The 24,276-nt window shown below is 37.5% G+C and overlaps 1 protein-coding gene across 2 annotated transcripts in view; it reads right to left on the reverse strand.

Annotated features, from left to right (window-relative positions):
• The window catches only part of ptpn13 (protein tyrosine phosphatase non-receptor type 13), a 352,808-nt gene extending 332,226 nt beyond the window's left edge, over positions 1 to 20,582 (reverse strand). For both annotated transcript variants that reach the window (XM_028802295.2, XM_028802293.2), the window contains exon 1: positions 20,251 to 20,582. The gene's annotated coding sequence lies outside the window, so the exon portion shown is untranslated. The remainder of the gene's footprint in view (positions 1 to 20,250) is intronic.
• Between the last annotated feature and the right edge of the window lie 3,694 nt (positions 20,583 to 24,276).

Below are 24,276 nucleotides of genomic sequence, written 5' to 3' on the forward strand. Positions count from 1 at the left end.
TTGTAGCAGTGTATTGGCAGCAAAAAATATAGGAATAAATTTTATTAGGGATTCAAAAAAACGTTAGGGGGGCACGATTAAAATTGTTATGAAAACTCTGGTCGCAAATACTTAAAGGTTGAGAAACGCTGGGCTAGATACAGGGACTGAGCTGGGAAATGTGCAGCAGGTTAGGGTAATAAAGATTGAAATGTACTCACAAGCGAGGAGAGTGTGTTGAGCAGATGGAAAGAGTACTTTGAGAGGCTGATGAATGAAGAGAACAAAAGAGAGAAGAGGCTGGATGATGTGGAGATAGTGAATCAGGAAGTGCAACGGATTAGCAAGGAGGAAGTAAGGACAGCTATGAAGAGGATGAAGAATGGAGAAGCCATTGGTCCAGATGACATACCTGTGGAAGCATGGAGGTGTTTAGGAGAGATGGCAGTGGAGTTTTTAACCAGATTGTTTAATGGAATCTTGGAAAGTGAGAGGATGCCTGAGGAGTGGAGAAGAAGTGTACTGGTGCCGGTATTTAAGAATAAGGGGGATGTGCAGAACTGTAGTAACTACAGGGGGATAAAATTGATGAGCCACAGCATGAAGTTATGGGAAAGAGATGTGGAAGCTAGGTTAAGAAGTGAGGTGATGATTAGTGAGCAGCAGTATGGTTTCATGCCAAGAAAGAGCAACACAGATATGGTGTTTGCTCTGAGGGTGTTGATGGAGAAGTATAGAGAAGGACAGAAGGAGCTGCATTGCGTCTTTGTGGACCTGGCGAAAGCATATGACAGGGTGCCTCGAGAGGAGCTGTGGTATTATATGAGGAAGTTGGGAGTGGCAGAGAAGTATGTAAGAGTTGTACAGGATATGTATGAGGGAAGTGTGACTGTGGAGAGGTCTGCGGTAGGAGTGATGGATGCATTCAAGGTGGAGATGGGATTACATCAGGGATCGGCTCTGAGCCCTTTCTTATTTGCAATGGCAATGGTAATGGACAGGTTGACAGACGAGATTAGACAGGAGTCCCCGTGGATTATGATGTTTGCTGATGACATTGTGATCTGTCGCGATAGTATGGAGCAGGTTGAGGAGACCCTGGAAAAGTGGAGATATGTTCTAGAGAGGAGAGGAATGAAGAGTAGAGTTGGCGAAGGTAGATGAGTTTAAATATTTGGAATCAACAGTACAGAGTAATGGGGATTGTGGAAGAGAGGTGAAAAAGAGTGTGCAGGCAGGGTGGAATGGGTGGAGAAGAGTGTCAAGAGTGATTTGTGACAGACGGATATCAGCAAGAGTGAAAGAGAAGGTCTACAGGACGGTAGTGAGAACAGCTTTGTTATATGGGTTGGAGACAGTGGCACTGACCAGAAAGCAGGAGACAGAGCTTGAGGTGGCAGAGTTAAAGATGCTAAGATTTGCATTGGGTATGACGAGGATGGACAGGATTAGAAATGAGTACATTAGAGGGTCAGCTCAAGTTGGATGGTTGGGAGACAAAGTCAGAGAGGCGAGATTGTGTTGGTTTGGACATGTGCAGAGGAGAGATGCTAGGTATATTGGGAGAAGGATGCTAAGGATAGAGCTGCCAGGCAAGAGAAAAAGAGGAAGGCCTAAGAGAAGGTTTATGGATGTGGTGAGGGAGGACATGCAGGTGATGGGTGTAACAGAACAAGATACAGAGGACAGAAAGATATGGAAGAAGATGATCCGCTGTGGCAACCTCTAACAGGAGCATCCAAAAGAAGATGTAGAAGTAGAAGTGTTGAAATTGAGGGTATGCGTATGAAGTCTTGCGACCTGTTAAGATACATATTAAATCAGTCATTAAATCAATCACTGACTGGTTTACCATGTATCATGAAGATGTAACATGAGGGACTACCTAAGCATAACCTGAACAACTGTGCTACAGTATTAGTGCAGCAGTTCTTCTCAGCTGGTGGTGTGAAGGCCAGTTCATACTTTCTGTATATACAGATCTACATTCATGTGACAGGACAAAGTCAGAGAGGTTTACATGCCTTCATTTTTGTGTTTTCATGTTGAATATGCATGTACTGCAAACAAAACACACAGCCAATTCTGAGGAGCAGCAGAAAAGCATAGATGCAAATTGTGCAGCAACTTCAGCTGGTTGAGTATGAAAGGACATCCATCTGTTTTACACATACATGTAAGAGAGCTAATTTATTGTCCACTAAGGTACGAGGGTACTCTGACAAGCTGAGCTCATGACCTACTCCCGAGCATGTCAAAGTGCTCCTGTTCTTTAACCAAAAAAAGCATATAATGTTGTTCAATAATGTAAACAATTTATACAAAAATTCCAATTTAATATTCAAATAAAGTTGTACATAAAAACTGCATGAATAAAACGTTTATGCAATTTTTTTGCACTATTTTCTATGTTATTAAACAGTGTCCCTTTTTAATGGTTAATGCTTATCAACTATTTAAAAGACACCAACTACTGATAAAAATATACAAATACATATTTATAGGAAGGAATATCAAGATGATGAAATAGCTAGCACTGCTGCCTCTTGATCTTTTTACTGTCTATGAGAAATCTGCAAATTCTCTCCATGTCTTTGTGAATTTTTATCTTGATACCCATTTTCTATTTTGCTAATCAAAACTAATACTGTGTGTGGATATGTGCAGAGTGTGTTCTGCAATGGACTGATCAACTGTCTAGGTGTAAGCCTAATGCTACAAGGAATTTCACCTTCGGGGATCAGTAAAATATCTCTCTCCCTCTCTAATCTCTCTGCCTTTAGAAACTAAAGGATGGAAGCTGACACAGTATGAGAAAAGAGTGAGGGTGTGTGGGTGTACAGAAAATGACCTGTGATTAATGGGTAACTCAACAAGGGTGGTTTTCTGCCTTGCACCCAATGGTGCTGAGAAAAGCTAGACCTTGACATAACCCTAAACTAGATTAAACATAATCAGAAAAAGAATGGATAGACATTGATGCATGTATAGAAACAGAGAACACACAAGCGCATAATGCTTCTTAAAATATTGTGAATGCCCATTGCATTCCTGTAAATATCAAATTCTCACAATAGTTTATGTCTAAACAAATGGTGGCTCTGAGGCTAAGGATCTGTGCTGGTATCCAGAAGGTTGCCGCAGGGGCGGCTCTAGGCTCGTAGCGGCCCTGGGCAGAGAAGGAATCTGTGGCCCCTTCGCCTGCCAATGTCAATATGGTATCTTATGCACGGTATCTTATTAACTTGTAAGACGACTCGCCCACTTGCACTAGCTTCGCTTCTATAAGCGCGTGTCCATAACTTGAAAACCAAGTGGCGGCCCACGATATTCTCATTATGGCTGAACGTTATAATACTACATATAGCTTACTGCCCTTGACTCTAGCAACATTAGTAAATACAGAGTACTAATTAACAAGAAACACAATGTTTTTCGGCCACATTGCCGTCAGCTGTGTTGTTATTTTCTCTTTCTGTTTTAGATTATATATATATATATATATATTGGCGTGGCGGCCCCTGGGATTTGGCGGCCCTGTGCAGGTGCACAGTTTGCACATGCCTAAGGCCAACCCTGGTTGCCAGTTCAAAACCCCCTAACTGCCAAAAAAGAGATCCTACTCTACTGGGCCCTTGAGCAAGACCCTTAACCTGTAATTGCTCCAGGGGAGCTGTACAATGGCTGACCCTGCGCTCTGACCCCAAGGGGTATGCGACAACTAACAAATTCCTAATCCAAGAAATTGTATAAGGCGAAATAAAGAAAAAAAAAATCTATTCTGAAAGAAGAATTAATACTCACAAATTGTTTAGAGGAGCTGATGTCTGCAAAGCGAAAATGAACAGGAAAATAAGCAGTAAGACAAAGCTGAATTATTATAATACTGTGTTTAACCCGGACTGAAATTCTCACAGTTGCCATCTAAAACTGACACTCCTAATTTACTCATAATATTTTACTGAACAAAAAAAAAAAAAACATCAAAAATACAGAAATATTCTTTTAAGTATACCTTGCTTTTCATTGTTATTACTTTGGGAAACTAAATTCTATTTTTCCTATCTTGTTTTGTATTCTTAGTGTTAAAAAAACTCTACAAAAAAACTTTGTTTCAATCTAAGATAATTATTCTTTTTCTGCTCACTTTTAAAATATGAGCTTTATCATGAAGTGATTAAGGCTCCTATTTTCCTAATACTGCTAAGCCTTTTGCACTAATGAGGAAGTTTCTATGGTAGCACCAATACGCACAGCCTGGAACTGTCAACCCACAAAACTGCTGAGCGTGCTCTTTCTCAATCAAAACTGTCAACTAGCCCCAAATGGAACAAGAAATGTATACAGAGAGGCTGAAAATTCAATTGCAAGATTACCCACCACAAAACACCTTTACTCCAATTTCCCAATGTCTTTAACTAGCTATTTTTAAACTCTCAAAAAATTAACCTCTTTGACTCACTACCGCACTGAGTGTTTGTTGTTTATTTCTTTAAATTGAATGCAGACTTTAGACTTGGTATGCTTCTGGAACCCAATGAGTTATCCAACTTATTAAATCACACTGGGTTCCTCACAGGGAGGTAAAGTTTAACCCAGGAGAAATGCCGATAGGAAACTACATATTACAATAGATATTGTGAAATGGGAGACTGACACAGTCTCAGTAATAAGACACCTGTGTGGCATTTAACATGAAATGTATACGTCTCTTTCTTTCTTTCTTCTATTCATATTTGTAACATTATAAATTGAAAGTAAGAACCCAGATTCAGCCACCGATGTAGCCGATGACTTCCAGGAAAGACATAGAGACAGAGACTATGTTTTTGTATGGTATGCCTTGGAATGAGTAAAAGGGAGAGAGCAACAACAAGCTGTGAAGTAAAATATAATGATCTCCCATGACAGAGTGCAGGTGTCAGGGAAATCTGGCCTTCCAAGAATGTATTGTTCTAAGCCAATAGAAGGGTTTCCTGTTATTCTTTTAAAGGAGGGGACTTGCATCTGGCAAGGTGCAAACCTCCATCCTGGCATTCCACAATCTTAGAAAGTAAGGACTGTGATCTTATTGTCTCTTCACAACAAGTAACAGGAAGGCTGCCTGCAAGATCCAGGACCTTGTAAGCAAAAGAAGGTACAGGGGTGCAGATAAACCAGTATTCATTTAAGGAAGTTCTAGCCTACTGTAGGACCATGTGATTGGGGGGAATGGCTGGAATTAACCCTTTTAAAGAGTTTAAAGCCACCTCAGAACCATAGGCATACTGAGTACAAGAGTGGTGAAGAAGAGTAAAGGCCTAATTAGGAGACCACAGGTGAAAAACAGAATGAGGCAAGAAGGGGATTGTTTTTGAATACTTGGTACAAGATTTAAACAGTCATGCAAAGAGGCGAAGAAAAGTTTTGTGTTTTTTATGTTTTACATTGTGTTATTCAAATATTCAGCTCTTACTACATTTTAGTGTGTGTAATAAGGGAACAATTTTTATTTATTTCTTGGCCTCTGCGGAGTTATTCCAGGTTTAGATGGCTGCAATACACTGTAAATTAGGGTTATAAAATACACCTTTTGTCTCTGCCTCTCTTCCCAAACAACATGGTTGCTGTTGCCTCTAAGAAAAGTAAAATTCAATAAATTATTTTATTTGGTAAAATTTTAGTTTAGGTACTGCAAGATGCATCTATTTATAATTTCCTCTTATGTAACAAGACCTTAACAAATGCTTCTTTTGGTCTTTATCACACTTATAAAACATCCATAGATAGATTATTCACCTCTGTGCAGTGTGGCATATTTACATACGTAATGGTAAAATTATTTGTTAATATAAAGGATTCACAGATCTTATACTAAATACAGTGGAACCTCGGGTCACGACCGTAATTTGTTCCAAATCTCTGGTCGTAACCCGATTTGGTCGTGACCCAAAGTAATTTCCCCCATAGGATTGTATGTAAATACAATTAATCCGTTCCAGACCGTACGGACTGTATGTAAATATATTTTTTTTTTAAAGATGTTTAAGCACAAATATAGTTAATTATACCATAGAATGCACAGCATAATAGTAAACTAAATGTAAAAACATTGAACAACACTGAGAAAACCTTGAACAACAGAGAAAATTAACATTGCAAGAGTTCGCGCTATAGCGCTACGAACCACTCGCTAAAAACACTTTTTTTTTTAATGAGTTTTAAGCACAGGGAAAAAAATGAACATTTCAAAAATCTGTAATTTAATAAACAACCAAGAAAAATAACATTACAACAATGCACGCTATGAACCGATCGCTGTAAACAGAAGTGAAGTGGAGGTTAAAATCCAATAGAAAAAAGTCTTCATTAAATACAATGAGGTTAAAACAATGCTCAAATCAGTCTCTTTAAAAACAAGCCGGTGCATTCTTTAACTGCCCTCTTGGCTTTATGAGGCCAGACCCCTCTCTCTCTCTCTCTCTCTGCTCTCTCTCTCTCGCGAGCGCGTGTGTGTCTCTGTCTCTCTCACTCGCTGCACAGGGAATGCACAGGGAGAGACTGAACACGCGCGGAAATCATCAGTGCGCACAAACCGAAAGGGAAACTGGCTTGTTCGTATACAGAGTGTGTGGTCGTGAACAGATGCAAAAGTTTGGCAAACTTTTTGGTCGTAACCCGATTTGTACATGTTCAGAGACGTTCGTAAACTGAGGTTCCACTGTATACGATATCAAGAGAAATGTGCCTCAGTAAAGCCACTTAAGACCACTCCAAAATATAGTTTTGTTAGTAGGTCACATTGCAGAGATGAATAAACACTTTACTGAGGCTTTGTAAGTGTTATGAAGACCCAAAAAGTGTATGTTAAGGTCTTGTTACATAATAGTAAATGGGTAATAGATGCATTTTTGCTGAACTAAAGGGTTATTTTATCAAGTGTGGAATACACAGCCCTCCCCTTTGTACAGATAAAGGAGGAGCTGAGAGAGTAACATCAGCTGAAAATAAGGAACCAAACAAAGCTAACAGATCTAGACACTCCAACATGCTGAAATTAATCACTACAGGAAATATTCCTTTTTTCTCTCTGTTATTGTGCCTCACATTTGTGTGGCATCACTTAATGGCCAGTTAGTCATCGACATCACACTCTTTCAAGTAAAACCCAATTATTTTAGAGTACACAACTTTCAGAAATCAGCTGACACAGAAAAGAATGCCAATGCACCATGTTTTTGCAGAGAAAGGAAGAACAGAACAAAACCACCCAAGAAAAGCTAATGGGTGCCCTAGGACATGACCCACAAGAATCTGCTTCACTTCTCCAGCCCTAAAATTAGGAAACAGTCTAACACTAACTTCCTCTTAGAAACACACAAACACAACTTGCAAAGAATAGAAAAAAAAGATGGAGAAGAAAAAAAAAATACAACGTAAAAGCGGTAACTTTCTAGAACACCACAAAGAGTTGTCTAGGAGATCTGAGAAAAGATTAGAAAACATGTTAAAATAAAAAAAATAAAAAAATCAGAAAACTTTCTTTTAAACAATGATTGTCATGACCTAACCCACAGAACATACATTCCAAGCATAGGCGTATACCCATATGAGCATATAATATAAGCCTTGCAGCAAAAGGTATTCTGACAATTATTATGTAGACACTACAATAAATACAGATGGGAGCAGGCAAGTGGTTGAAGTATACAGTGAGCAACAAAATTAAATTAATAAAACACCTGTCTAACTGGTCAACTATAAAAATAGCCCCATTCATCTCTATCACAGGGACACATAATTATGAATCCGGATGCCTCTGCTCATGCCAGGAGTTGTCATGAAAAGCCTGATGTCACAGACTACTACTTAGAAACTTCTGTTATTTATTCAGAAAGCAGCTACATAAAGTGGTGTCTCTTCCAGGTCTGGTTTTGGCACTTATACTCACAACAGGCTAAAGACTGATACGACATCACGTCTCCTAATAGCCCAAAATTCCAGCACACTAGTTCATGGACCAGTTCCCATCTCACCTACAACCTTCTCATCATTATATGTATGCCTTATCAGTAGGATTCCGGGAAACCCTATTTTTGCTTAGCTAGTCTCTGGCTAATGAGCAGCTTGTACCTGCACCCCCAAACACACACCCAAGTTGGCAAACAAATAAATGATTTTGTCAAACAAGCAGCCATGTAAGAAGTTTTCATGATGGCTTCCTCTTCTTCCTGAAATTTTTAAATACTACATAACTACAAGATAAAATATGCAGTAAGCTGGGCAACAAGCCCAAAATATCTGATGAATTCTCAGTCCATGTTTCCAAGTATTTCCTTATTATTCAGAGTGGAATTAACTTTCCATTTCACAGACAGGCAGATTCAAAATAAAACTTTCATTGTTGAGTAATGTTATAGGCACAGTCTGTAAATATATTTAATTTGCCCCAATGAAGGCTATATAGCCGAAACATTGTGTCTTTAACTTTTATACATTACAGCATGAAAATAACCTTGACATTTTTTATTTAATTACTGTGCAAATTAAAAGTTAAAAGCTGAAAGTCTATTTCAGTCAAACTTCCATCTATATTATAATTGGCCGGCCTGAGAATCCCCATTTAAGCCAGATGCCTCATAAACTTTGTGCTCTCCATTCTCAATGAAAACATTGTACTTTCTCCACCATCACTACAGACAATATAGAGTAGCTAACAGATAAAAAAAAAACACGAGTACTCCTTTAACACATAGGTTCTGGCATGTATTAATATAAAGGTGACAAGGAGAGTTGTTATGAGGTAACTTTTTAGAGAATTTAGTGGCACTATTTTAAAATAAGCTCTAAATCAAAAACAATAAATCTCCCACAAACTGACAAAAATACATTTAAAAGGTAAAAACTAATGCCTCTAACACAATCATTATTTTACTCTGTGTCTTTTCCAGTGATGGCCATCACAAGTTGATTTACAAGGCAAACAAGAGGACAATGCAGATTAGCAGTGACCTACTAACACATCCAAACAGGACTTGGATTACACAAAGAAAAGCACCCGGTGCTGTTTAAAGAAAATTTCTACCTTTTGGGAGTTACTTCCTGGGCTATTTAAAAAGCAAGAGATACAACGCTCTTCCTCACCGATCACAATCCAGTAATAATACTTTATCGTTTACCCTCCCTATTTGCACTGCTTAAATAAACATCTAAGGATTTATTAAATTAGGAAAGAGTTTAACACAATTAGAAAGTAGTTCTTTGACAATCACCACAAGCAGAAAAATAAATAAAACAGGACGCACAAGTTGTCTGAAGAATTTTATACCAATCAATCTGTTCATTTTCAAGTTTCAGTATCCACAAAAGTTGTAACACAACCACATAGCCACACACATTTCCAAAAATACTCAAAACGTGTTCTATAAATATTAAGATGGATTTTTTTTTTATTGTTTTTTTTTTTCTTTTCATAAAATCAATATTCGAATCCTCCATGTATGAAATATGTAGAATGCAAAAGAAGAAGAAAAAAACACACACACACACACAATGTGTTAACATTAAGCACCTACCAAAATGCAAGACTCCATATTATAGGAATCTTACACTGCCCTGTTTCTGATTCTCTCTTAAGCAGCAGTTAAGTGCTGGAAGCGTGCCCACATAAATATTTGTCAAGTGCATGCCATCAAAATCTATATCTAAATTACATGAGAATAACTTTCTTTAAAAAAAGCAAATTAACAAAGCTGTAAATAAGTATTACTGCTGACACATTTTAATGTATTTTTTTGCAGGTGCATTTACCCCATGAACCGTGTAATGTTCAGTCAGGGACTCTACAGGCTGGCATGACTGAATCTCTTCAGGATGCAGAATCTCCCACAGTGAGCAGAGCTCTTGCAAGTAAAGCCACAGCCGTACACACCTACCGACTATGTCATATACTTGTGAAAGTTTCTTTTTTCTCCAAAGAAAATATCTTTAAGGCAGACAATTTCTTCTTTTTTTTTTGAGAAAGCATTTTTTTTGTTTTCTTTAATTCTTAGGGTTTTCACTAATTGCTAAGATGCACACTGTTGGCTCTGCAGCCTGCATGCACATTCTCTGCTGACTTGGCAGATTCTATATACTTCAGAGATGTGCTTCCAAGTGGTGAGGGGAATCCAACCATATAAAAACTATGGGGGAAAAAAAACAATGCATCCAGTACATAGTATTTCCAAATAAGACTAATTTTACAAGTGTAATACTGCTGATCATTTTCTTTATAATTTTAAATGAAACTGAAAAGTCAAAGAAAACTGTATTGAAGTTTAGTGCAATTGTAGCACACTAAAATAAAAAATATTTATTATCAACGTAATCATCCTGAAATGCATTTATAATGCTAATAATTATTCTACATTTTATTCTGACTGAGTGAATTGTTTTTGAATTATCTTGTGCACAGACTCAGTCCTAACACACTGGTACATATTACTCAAAAAGTGGTCCAGCTGTGTTAAGGGATGCCTAAATGACATCAGTTTGTTTTAAAGTAGGTATAAAAATTTTGCCTCATCACAATAATTTCACAACATACTGCAGAGTGTAAAGTAACAGCACTGACTGAGCTGTGGTTACCAGTGGTGCCAGGTGGATCCAAGGTATTGCACAAAATGTATATGTTCTCTTTGTGGAGTTTTCTATAAGTGTTCTGATTTTTCTCCCATACCCCAAACCTGCTAGATTAATTGGCAGCTCTAAACTAGCATGGTGTGAATGGGTGTGGGTACCTTGAGCTGGACTAGTATCCCATAAAGAGTCAGTTTAAGCCTTGTGTCTGACGCTGTAACACACACACACACACACACACACACACTATGCTAAGCCAATTTAGAATAGATATGCAAGAACAGCTCTGGATTTAATGAAGGAGAAGCGGCTACCAAAAACTTCAGATACACTCCACATAACATTTCTAAGATTTAAACTTTATTTTATGGCCTTGTTACACAACAGAGATTTTAGATTTACTCCTATACTGTGTGTGTGGACTTTAAAGTGATCAAGATTCCCTTTATCTTTAATTTTTTAAAAATTTTTACAATTTATATTTTATAATAGTTAGAACCAATTAAAGATACTATTTGTTAATTTGAGTATTACAATATTTTGCTTTTTTCGGATATTTAGTATATGTGCTTTTCTACACAATTATTTTATGAATTTTGTTCTTTAATTTTTTTTTTTTTTAAACTTTGTTGCCTTGTAATATGGTATACTGTATTGTTCTCTTTAGTGTTTTCAATACAATTTGTTACATTATTTGTTCCTTTTTGTTAGTTTTCTATAGTGGGATACTTAATTATTTATTTTTTACAAGTTTTTCATTTCTATTGTTTTTTCCAGTTTAGACTGAACAATAAGCCAAAGACATTTATATTTTGGATGCTGTAATTTCTTCACACTGTTGGAAAAGAAAATAATGTGATCTGATTCTATGTAATATGTTTGATCACACTATAACCAATATGGTACTTTCAGGGTCAGTTCCACCCTTGAGCTTGAGGATGTCAGGACAGCACCCAGTCCCATATAACTGGAATAAGTGGGATCAGAAAACTGATGGATACACATTTGAATCTATTTCTTTTTGCTCCAATTTCCATTCCTAAATTAATATGTAATCAATAAGAACCACTCCTGTATCCTTCAAGTGTGACAATGAGGATTCTAGGGGCAAGGTTCAGGGAAATGTGATCCATAGCAGATAAGGAGCTCTCAACCAAAAGAAAAAGCAACAACTTAAATCAAGTTTTACATTTTGGGCCTAAGGTGAGGCAAGGGCACTGTGTCACTAAGAGCAAAACACTGCTTGGGGCCAAACATGGAACAAAGACAAAACTTTAAAGCAGTAATTGCAATCACAATGAGAGCCTTCCAGGCAAAACGGAGGATTAACGGTTGCCATTGTTGCTATTGTAAGAAACAAAACCAAATGACAACTTAAAATCAATGGCCTAAGCAGGCAGGATAATGTAAAAATCCAGCGTGCAAAATAGACTGAATGAGCAAAGCTGTGCAACTGTTTGCAATTTTTTTACATAACCAGCTCAACAGATCAGTAAAAACCAATTCTCTGCTTTGTCCATTACTCTGTTACTACCAAAGTCAGAAGCATCAGAAACCATCCCTAGATGGAAAGCAGACTGTCACACGGCATACTTAACAATCCATCTTGGTGCGACCAAAAAGGCATAACTTTGGCATTTGGAAGCAAACCGTGATAAAGTCCAGGTCTTCACAAGTGTAATTAGGAGTAAACTAGCAAGGAAATGACTCCAGGTTGCTGCGGTTATGAGATTGCGGCCTAAACCAATGTAACACTGCCATAGTATACACTGAAAAACAAAAACTTTAACAATTAGATTAATTAGTTAGAAAATTAATAGACACAAGTATAGTTGATTAATTAAATGCTTAATAGAGTAAGCACACTAAAGTGGGAAGGAGATTTCTTTACATCTTTTTACATTGTTCTTTTTATAATTCCAAGAAAGGGTATCATCCAAACTCACACTTAAAATAAAAGTAAAATTATGAGCCAAATGTAGCTACTGGTATATATTTTAGGGAAATATCTCAAAACATAAATTACCATTCAAATGTTTTGAAACCCACAGACATGTTTATGTTTTTGATTTATCAAGGCACCATTAAATTGATTTTAAAACAGAGCGAAGATATTACTAATGTTAAAAATGGTTATCAATGCCTGAAATTACTGATTTACAATTTATTATTCAAATATGACTGCAAAGTCTTATTTTCTACAGCCATTCCTCCAGTAGCCTAATGGTAAAATCTTTTGGCTCATCCTTAGCAAATTATGCCTTAATACTAGTAGAAATGTTTATAATCGTATTAGCTCAGCTGAAAACTGTTACTTTCTTCATCATCATCATTATTATTAATATTTATTTAGCAGATGCCTTTATCTAATAAAACATTTAATTAAAACAATTAAATTAATAAATAGATTTTTCCTTGGGTTGCAAGGTAGTAGCATTCCTAAAGTTCAATTTCAAAAATGGTCAAATCAAAAAAGCTTTCTCAAAAAACACGTCAGTCTATTGTGGTTTTCTGAAAGGAAGGTTATTCCACGTGACAGACTGCCAAGAGAACTGAAAATTGTATACAAAGTTGTTCACTGCTTTGTTGAGAGAAGAGGGCAAATTGGATCGAACTAGGTACAGAAAAAGAAGTGGAAAGACCAGATGCACAACAGCACAAAAGGAGAAGTACATTAGAGTCTGTAGTTTTTGGGAAACAGATGCCCTACAGTTGGCTTTAAAAGTATATGCCAATTACTGGTGTCGATTTTAGGAAAACTGGCAAATGAAACATTACAGTTGTTGCAGCAGGTGCACGGTGAAAAACCAATTAGTTGCAGCATTGTTTTTGCTCAATACTGGTGGATTAGAGAAAGAAACGAGTTTGTTACAAATGATGATAACAATGTGGACTGAAGACAGCATCCTGGAGGTTCCATGATTAGTGTGTGAGAACCAGCTGTAAACTACTGATAGCACTGCTATGCAACTAGCTATTTCTCATGTAAGTTGTCAACCAATTCATATGCAAAATCTCAGCCTCTCAAATGTCTGTAACATCTTTAGTTTTTTAGTTGCAGATTTACCAAGAAGCTGGCAAAAATTGATGGCTCACTGCTTAAAAGTGGATATGTTTTACTTGGGGCATTGTGCTAGGTTTTTCTTTCTTTCAACATCACTAAACAACTTGTATGTATATCACTGACCAAACACTTGCCACTGCAGACGCAGTTATTTTTCTGTTTATGTTTAATTTTTATCTTTTGTATTTAGTTAGCATGTCTTTTAGAGAGACCATACTTTTTAGGAAAGCATTTTAAAACAGCAGTACTTATTTTAAGGCCATTTCTTTCCACAAGAATATACCAATAGCTTGCTTCACGTACACACAGTTTAGGTGAAACTCACAGCTTAGTTTCTATCTCAGAAATTTTGTGACTATTGCTTGTTCTTACATACCAAGGTAACTATAATTTCCCAAAATCAATTTTTAAGCTTTTTTGTTTTCCCCCCGGTCTATTTAAAACATACTAGCTGATTTGTGAACATGCAAGCATCACACGAACAATTCAAAAATTAGCCTACAAGTTTTTCTTTTCAAATAAAATATTTAATTTCATAAATTGAAAAATGTAAGTACAGTAGAACTTTGATTATCCATCAAGGGTCGGGACCGAGAGCGTGACAGAAAAAAGAAAAGTTGGATAACAGAACAGCTATTGTGAAAATGATATGCAGTAGAAAAGATAAGTGAATAGTCATATGTATTTACAAAACAAAACTATATTAACAAAATATAATATATCCATCCATCCATTGTCCGACCCGCTGAATCTGAACACAGGGTATTACCAAAATGAATTCATATAATATTGTAACGACCAGCGTAGTAAGCAAATATAAATCAGAGGTATTGGAGTTTTCTATGTTTTACTTGGAGTCTTTGTTCCGCAACAAACAGGCACTGTCTTTTACTCTATTATCTGGGTTGAGGAGCACACCTCCCAAACAATAAGAGAAAGCTTTCGCTACCAATCTGTTTATCTCCTACCACTCGCGTTCGTCTTTATACCACAAACACTCCTGCTTATTGTCTCCCGACCTCCCTACTCAAAACTTCCTTTTTCTCCTAACTTCTCCTGTCACTCATCTCCTAACAGAGGTGTTCACCCCTTATAGAACAGAAGCCCTTCACCCAGTCCCATCACTTACAGCATTCATTCCACCCTTTCAGCTCCCGCACAGTGCATCACAAGCTGGCTGCATGTCACAATGTATTAACAAAACATAACAGAATTTAAAAAGAAAATTACAATAATTTAATTACAATTAAATTACAATTCCAACACAACACACATACGTTTATAGGCCATAACAATGTATGTTAAATTAATTATAACAACATAGAAAAACAACGAAACGCTATTAAAATTGAAGGTATGTAACGGACATTGTGATTTCAAAATGTAGCCTGGCATGTGGTGCTGGGGAACAACACTACGTGGTAGCACAAAGGAGAGTTGTTCCAATGTGCATAGCTCACAGCATACCACACGGTAGTGGAAGTACAGTAAAAGTTAGGTGCTGTCTTGTGCAATGTTTTTGGTTTTTTTTTTTTGGGGCCCTGACAGTTAATGGAGATTGATGGATAATCAAGTTTTTACTGTACACTATTTATATTTCAGGTAGCACCACAACTAACAGCCGCACATTTGTTTCAAAGAGTGTGTTGTGTCCATGTTTTTATTTGAAGAAAATGACCGGTTCCCTAATATAAAGTAACACTTATCAAATGCAGTGAATTCCATTAAGGCAGTGACCTGATAGCATCCATGTCTCAGTTGCCAAAAGGTCAAAAGGTGACAGGAAGCAGAATAGCTTTTAAAGATGTGCTTTAGATTTCGAACTTTTGTATTTGACCAAACTACTATAGTAACCTCTATAAAACGTAGAGTTAATATATTTAAATGCTTGATAATTATTTTTTGACAACAAAAATGACAGCCAACCCAGTTTTATACATCTGTCAGTCCCAGTGGAATCACTAGGGTTGGTGTCACCCACCTCCAATGGACTTCCTCCTGTACCAGACCATACAGAATCCTTAATAACCTTTCACTAATACCACTCATAAATCGTAATTCCCATGTATAAAGGAGTGTAATGGCAATATCATTGGCATAAACAACTACCAAAATTAAAATTACACCTTATACACAAAGCCAAAATTATTTACATAGTTTCATGTGATTAAAGTGAAAACAATACAATTCAAAGTAAAAAATAAATAAATTAAAAACTACACCAAAATTATGTTCATTTTAAAATACACTTTACTGTTACATGAGATACATTAATGGATTAGCTTGTACAATCAATAATGGCCCAAATAATGTAGAAGTTGTAATCAAATGCATATAAAAATATACTCATAAATAAAATAGGATCAAATACATAAGCATTTCAGCACTTATTGAACATTTCAACTATAGAAGAACTTTCCTTCCCGGCCTTCAAAGCTATGAACTTGTAAATCAAATCAAAATCATTGCCTTTCACAAACTCACTTTCAACTGCAAGATCAGAAAGCCTTTACTGTCTCATGGTAGATAGCAAATACAGTAATCCCTCCTCCATCGCGGGGGTTGCGTTCCAGAGCCACCCGCGAAATAAGAAAATCCGCGAAGTAGAAACCATATGTTTATATGGTTATTTTTATATTGTCATGCTTGGGTCACAGATTTGCGCAGAAACACAGGAGGTTGTAGAGAGACAGGAACGTTATTCAAACACTGCAAACAAACATTTGTCTCTTTTTCAAAAGTTTAAACTGTGCTCCATAACAAGACAGAGATGACAGTTCTGTCTCACAATTAAAAGATTGCAAACATATCTTCTTCTTCAAAGGAGTGCCTGTCAGGAGCACAGGCTGTCAGAAACAGAGAGCAAAGCAAACAAATCAATAGGGCTGTTTGGCTTAAGTATGCGAAGCACCGCGGCACAAAGCTGTTGAAGGCGGCAGCTCACACCCCCTCCGTCAGGAGCAGGGAGAGAGAGAGAGAGAGCGAGAGACAGATAAAAACAAAGAGTGAAAAATCAATATGTGCCCTTTGAGGTTTTAAGTATGTGAAGCCCTGTACAGCATGTCGCTTCACTAAGCAGCTGCACACAGAAGGTAGAAACGTGAAGATAATCTTTCAGCATTTTTAGACTAGCGTCCGTATCGTCTAGGTGTGCGAACAGCCCCCCTGCTCACACCCCCTACGTCAGGATCAGAGAAAGTCAGCGCAAGAGACACAGAGAAAAGTAAGTTGGGTAGCTTCTCAGCCATCTGCCAATAGCGTCCCTTGTATGAAATCAACTGGGCAAACCAACTGAGGAAGCATGTACCAGAAATTAAAAGATCCATTGTCCTCAGAAATCCGCGAACCAGCAAAAAATCCGCGATATATATTTAAATATGCTTACATATAAAATCCGCGATAGAGTGAAGCCGCGAAAGGCGAAGCGCGATATAGCGAGGGATCACTGTAGTCCTTTCAGTTTTGAAAAGCTACACTCATGTAAAGCCACAGATACAGAGAACATCAGAAATAATTTTAGGCCTAGTAAAAGGGTTGGGAGAAATTCTACAAAGTCCCTATCAGCTATGAATGTCAAAGCATCTAATGCTGCCCACTTTTCGGCTTCTTCCATATAAATCTCTGCTACTTTCAGGTGCGCGCTCACCCTTAGTATTCCTATTAAAAGCTCACAAAAGTTATTGATATAGGTTTACAAATACTAATTACCAAAATACTGAAACTAACACACCAGAAATTTAGACAAAATCCAGTGACTATAAAAACGCCAGCAGAAACTAAAACAACAAGCATGTGCATCTGAAACACTGCAGAAATATTTTATAGACAGTCATTCGGATGTTACAACATCTGATGATTTCACATGGTGCAATCTGCACCCCCACACCACCCTCCAGTGATGCCACTAGTCAGACCAATCATGCATTCAAAGCTAATTCTTATCTTGAAGCTTTGAATCAGACATGCCAGTTTCCCTTTCCAAAACTGTTCTAACATTCCATTGGCTGTTCACTTTGAGTGTTGGTAAAACATTACAGCATTAACAGTAACTGTTAAGCATGTAAATACCAGATCCATGGTAGCACAAGTTTCTTTTAAACAAGAAGTATCCCATTGTGGTAGTAAGGATGGTTTCATAGTTTTCACTTTCATATTTAATCAACATGTTCAACCAGGAAATCAAGTGAGAAAGACAGAGAGCAGTAAAGACAGAGAGAACTATTCAGATTAAAAGAAACTTTTTATCAGTTGCTACACTGACAGACAATGAATATAGTATTTTCTTATCTTGTTTCTGATTAGCAAAATGATGACATTCTATTAATGTGCATGCACCCAGCTCGCTTATCTGCTTACTGGAATATTTTGACAGCAATACAGTATAACTTACATTTGCTTTTCTTTTAGATATGACTCTTACCCAGTAATCACACCAACACTTTTATGTTTACTTTTAACAAGTTCAGATAAAGTTTTTAGGATCACATTCTTAACAGTATAAATAAAAAAAAAATCACTGTGCAACAAACTGATTATGAAGTCATGATTATCTTGACTCGGCTTTCTACAGGTTGCTTCTTGTTTTTTAGTTTCTTGTACATAATTATTCATACGCTTTCAAAACCTGCTTATTTTATTACCGAATAACTGGAAGCCCTTTCTTAACACGGAACTCTCAGTCTTATGGTAGAAACCGGCCCTGGATGGAACACCAACCAATTGCAAGATATACTCAATTATTTAAGGCCAATGAGAAGTCACCAAATAAGCAAAAGTGCAGCTCTTTGAGAAATAAAAGCAATCGGGAGTACTCTGGGTAGTCTTGAGTTATTTTGCAAAGTCCCACTGGTGCTTTGCCCTCTAGTTTCAAGATTAGTCAATCTTCTGTGTAGAACAGTATCAAAATCTATTTAAATGCAATATTATGCAATACGTATATTTTTTTTATCCAAACATTAGTAGTAGGGAGTTGTACCGTGTTAGCCATTATGGATACAATGAGAAGTCAAGCAAAATGACACCTTTTATTGGCTAACTGAACCGATTACAATGTGCAAGCTTCTGAGTCAACTGAGGCCCCTCTGAGAGCTCTAGGGGCCTCAGTTGCCTCGAAAGCTTGTACATTGTAATCGGTTCAGTTAGCCAATAAAAAGTGTAATTTTGCTTGACTTATCGTTGTATTTAAACATTAAAATGCATTTCTGTTTAAAACCATTGTTGGCTGTGTATTTTCATATTGTAGATGGTTTGCTTTAGAAAGGCAAAATGGTGCATCTATGAATATGGAAGCATGTCCGGCTTCTACAGGTGCAGGTTAACTCAATCTGAGAAAGATAAAAAACAAGGAAAGAAACACTGTAACAGGACGGAGAAACAGTGAAGGAATGCCCCTGTTGAGTTAAGATAATAATAAGGGAAAAAAGTTAAATGTGAATTTCAGACTTCATCGACTAAACTTGTACTACTTTGTTTTTTTAAATTGTTCGAAGCAAACGAAAATAAATTGTCCAAAATCACATTCATGAAGAGTGCTGGATGCTGCCAGGACTGGCTCCGGCTATTGGCAGCTTATTACTGGGTTTTGATAACGGATAGACAGGTCAAAATGGATGGCTACGTCTTTAATGAGACCGAGTCACTAACCATTCTCCCGGTAGATCTGCGGTTTTGACCTGGAAATGCCTCGAGTAGCGTAAATCTGAAAATAATAACGCCTTTCAATTGAAGGCTTGGGTACGTTAAACGGAAACAGATGTCCACTACTCCAGGGATGTGCCGAGTTGGCTTGGCGATCGTGGCATTCTTTTTTCAGTTTTTTTTTTGTTTCATAATGACGTCGACAATATCCAACATCAACATTCCAAAATATATACCGCTCCCTAAACACGCAGGCGGCTTTCTGACACTACAATTGAAGAGGGCTCACGCTTACGTGATTGTAGATCAGTATCGGAGCCACACTTCACGCGCTGTAAGCAGATACGAAATCAGAAAGTTCTACCGAATAAAAGAAAACAGATTTCCGACATCCATCAGTTTACATGTGACAGCGGTACACTACCTACCATGGGTTATCCGAGTTTTCCTGACCTCAGCAGTGATCGCCTCCTGTAGCCAGTGTGTGCATTAGTGCCTGAGGTTTTCAACACGCGTCGTCAATTTAAAACCAAAACATTTACCGGTTGGCAGGTAAGTACAACGTGCATTGACTTCTCACTACATGAGCTGTAATTGAAATCCAGCATTTGCGCCCATCCTCTTAAAACAATCTTTTAAAGTAGGGAGGCTCGAGTAGAGCACTGCAGCACATCATTAACTTAAGAAAAACAATTTCAGCAGTGTCCAATCAAATCAAAAGTTTTCATTCCAAGCAAATCATCACAAGTTTAAAAAAAAAAACCTCACAACTCGAGGCAACAGGCGGTGTCCTCACAGATTTGGCTTCCAGCTTTTTCGGGAAGCAGCGCCAACTCCACTTTTCGCCTGGCCTGTTTAAACAACAACTCAAGCAGTGTAGCCGATCGATTTTGCTTCTCCTCTTTTTTTAACACGGATTATCATTGGAGAAATGCATTAACAGTAGCAGGAACACAAACTCGTGAACTCACCTTAACCTGTCTCGATCCTGGCTGGAGAAATTGTAAATATATCCCAGTGGAGCCCCTTACGATGGCAGGGAAGTCACGCAGGACTGATGAGGTTTAGCATCACTTCTACAGTGGAACATCTTGAAGAGTAGGAGGAGGAGAAGGAGGAGTTTGCAGACAGGGGCCGAGAAATAATAGATAAGCAACAGGTTTTCTTCAGAGCAGAACAACTCTTCCTAAGGTATTCATGACTGGACAAGTATAAACATCGCTAGAATTCTGCAGAAAAAGAAGACCGCAAATGAATGAAATCAAACGAACAACAACTCCCTTTATTAGAACATGCAGATCCAAACGTCCGTCCTTAAAAAACACTTCTTTCTTTTTTGATGCGGCTGTCTCTCTCTTGCTCCGCCTAGCAGACTGCTCCTAGTTTGTTAGCCTGTAACCATTGTTACAGCTCCCCAACTCGCCCTCCCTCCCTTGCTCACTCTCCACTCGACCGCGCAACCAGACACCATATTGCACTCACGCTTCTCATTGGCTGAGCTCAGCTCCGACAAGCGCAGAAGCAAACTGTGGCGTTGGCATAGAAACCATCCGCTGGGAACAAGCTTTGGGGGTAAAAGTTTTGCAGTTTATCAGGTTTAATTTGTATTGTTATTCCATTAGATCAAAGATGTGGAAAATAAAACCAGTGAAGTTAGTTATTCCGAATTTGCAGAATGTTTTGTTTCTGTTTCGGAAACGTGCAATACACGCTCTTACGAATCAATGGGGTGTTGCACTCGGGTAGCTATTGTTCTTAGCATTCAGGCCTCTAATTTCCACGAACTGGCAGTTGCCAGCCGGATACCCCAGAAATGGTCCATAGAAACAAAAAAGCACATGAAATAGTAATTTCAAACTAATGAAACGTACTTTCCCCATGACCAGTGCTACTTTTACTTATTGTACGTATTTGTCATCAGGAAAAATGGCAAAGTAAAGTGAAGAAATGAGTCTTCAGTCCTTTTTGAAAACTTTAGATTGTTTTTGTCAGTCCTGATTAGAATACTGTTAAGACAACCGGGGTGTCATGGGCTGTTTAGTGGACATCATCCACCTAGGAAAAAAAGATTGAGAGGTAGGCAGGTAAGTAGCTTGCTTCAGTCCACCACTCCCACTATATTGTTATTATTTGTATGTTTGTTTGTTTTACACAAACATATTTTCTTTTTTTTAATTTTATTGATTTTATTGTAATCACTCCATACAAATAGATTAATTTTTACAAAAAATAGGATTGAAAACAAATCAACCCCCACCAGTGAGAAAGAGAGCATGGCCAACGGAGTAAAACTTAAAGCTAGTAAAAATAAATAAATTGATGAGTTTAATAGGCAGATAAAGATAAGTGGAGAAGAAAAACAAATGGGAAGAGAATCTGTTTCCTCAGTGCTTTAAGAGCTGATGACACAAACAGATTTTCTATTCAGATGTGAATGACCTCTTTAAACTGGACTTCTTGTGATAGCTTTATTTTCAAGGTCCTTCTTTCAAGGTCAGTTTAAGCACTGATTTTATGAACTTTTCAAAAAAATTTAGCAAGTGAGTTTATGTTATATACCAGAATAGATAACCTTTCCCGGTATTCAGACTCCATCACTTCTTTCACATTTTGCTATGTTGCAGCCATAGGCAGTGTTCAGGGGGGGGGGGGGTTGGGTTGCCTGCCCCAACTGCCGGATGTGCTATGTTAAATTAATCTTCTATAAAGGGTTGTTTTTTTCCTCAATTTTAAAAATTTCAATGCCAGAGCTAATGTGCGTATATTGATAATCCATAAATCAGCATCTGTTTCTACATCTTTTCCGAATTCTGTGGTGTTGATGTGCCTGATCAAACTTCTCACATATTTATTGTCTCTTCTTGTCATATGTCCATACCACTTCAGCCTACTTTCCTGTACTTTCTTAGATATCTCTTCCACTTTTAATGTGCCTCTGATTGTCTCATTTCTTATTCTGTCCTTTTTTGTAACCCCACATGTCCATTTCAACATCCTCATTTCTGCCAAATCTAACTTCTATTGTGCTCCTTTTACTGCCCATACCTTAACTCCATATATCATCACTGGCCTTACCACTGTCTTAAAAACCTTACCTTTAACCTTGGCCTTAATTTTTAACTCACACCCTTGATACCTTCTTCCAACTGCTTCATCCACACTGCACTCTGTGGGTTATCTCCGCATCCAATTCTCCATCTTAGGCCACCACTGATCCTAGACGTTTAAATGTATCCACTCTTTTCAATAGCTCTCTCTGTAGACTAACTTCTGAATCCCGATCATCGCTAAATCTGAAATATCCTGTTTTCTTCCTGTTTATCTCCAACCCTCTATCTTTCCAAGCCCTTCTCCATTCTTCCAACTTCCTCTCCACTTGCTCCTTTCTGGTGTTACACAAAACAATATCATCAGCAAAAAGCATGCACCAGGAGGATTGATCTTTTATTCCTCAAGTCAACACATCCATAACCAGATGAAAGGATTTTAAGTAGATCTCTGGTGCAGACCTACTCTAATTGAGGTCTTGTCTTTACCCCAAAACTGTTTTTAACCCGAGTCCTCACTCCCTCATCCATATCCTGGACAATCCTCACATATTTCTCTGGCAGTCTTTTCTTTCTCATGCACCTAAATCCATCCTACTTAAGCAACTTTCTCTTGCACGTCACCTATCCTAAACAGTGTCATCTCTAGACAGAGGAGCAGCTTCAGCGACAGACTGCTGTCACTGTCCTGCTCCACTGACAGACTGAGGAGATCGTTCCTCCCCCAAACTATGCGACTCTTCAGTTCCACCCGGGGGGGTAAATGTTAACATTATATAAAGCTATTGTCTGTTTTTACCTGCATTATTATCAGCCTTTAATATTGTTTGTTGTATCAGTAAGCTGCTGCTGGAGTATGTGAATTTCCCCTTGGGATTAATAAAGTATCTATCTATCTATCTATCTATCTATCTATCTATCTATCTATCTATCTATCTATCTATCTATCTATCTATCTATCTATCTATCTATCTATCTATCTATCTATCTATCTATCTATCTATCTATCCTTAAAACTGAGAAATATTCCATACTGCATAAATTACATATTAGTTTACTGGTTTAAAATAAATTTATCTTGAGAGAGATTACTACAATTTGTATACTCTGTGTACTCTGTTTTCCTCTTTTATGTATTGGATAGCTACTTCTGTGTGCAAACAGATCCTCAAGTAGCTATTAAAATGACCTCAAAGTTTCATGTGGGTGTTTGTGTGCCTGCATCTAATCTTTAAATGTGCTGCCTGTACAAAACACAACATGATGGCCTGTGCAAACCTCTGTTAATCATCATACATACCATTGTGAGAAAATATCTAATAAACGAAAGTGTCTCTTTGATGAAGTAAATAAAAATTTTAAAAGTGCTCCAACTTTTTATCAAACTATCCATTTTTTAAACCCACTTATCCAAAGCTGGAGTACAGGGAAGCTGAAGCCTAACTTAGCAAGCGTAGTGCGCAAGGCAGGAATAATCAATGGATGGGATACCAGCTCATGGTTTGGTGAATACACACCCACCAGAAGTCAGTTTAGCATCACCAACCCATTATTGCGTTGTTAACAGAACTGGTGTACTTTTTTATAATTTCAAAGTTTTAATTGTGTTATTTTGATTATAATTTAGGTTACAGTTATATTGTAACTTTATATTATGTACAATTTATGTGACTTGGAATATGATGTGAATATGTGATTGTAACTCTAAAAAAAGCTATTATTTTCATGGTCAGACTCCACCATAGTTGCAGCCTTATGCTAAAATCATTTTTCCCCACATCAACCAGCACTCAATATCCTAGAATGACAAAGTGAAAACAGGATTTTATAAATTTTATCAAATTTATTAAATATATAAAGTAGCAGCAACTCCACTTTTCACCTGGCCTGTTTAAGCAACAACTCAAGCAGTGTAGCTGATCGATTTTGCATTCAGACCCTTTACTCACT

Source organism: Erpetoichthys calabaricus, chromosome 5, assembly GCF_900747795.2.
Source record: "Erpetoichthys calabaricus chromosome 5, fErpCal1.3, whole genome shotgun sequence".
In the NCBI taxonomy this organism is placed as follows: domain Eukaryota; kingdom Metazoa; phylum Chordata; class Cladistia; order Polypteriformes; family Polypteridae; genus Erpetoichthys; species Erpetoichthys calabaricus.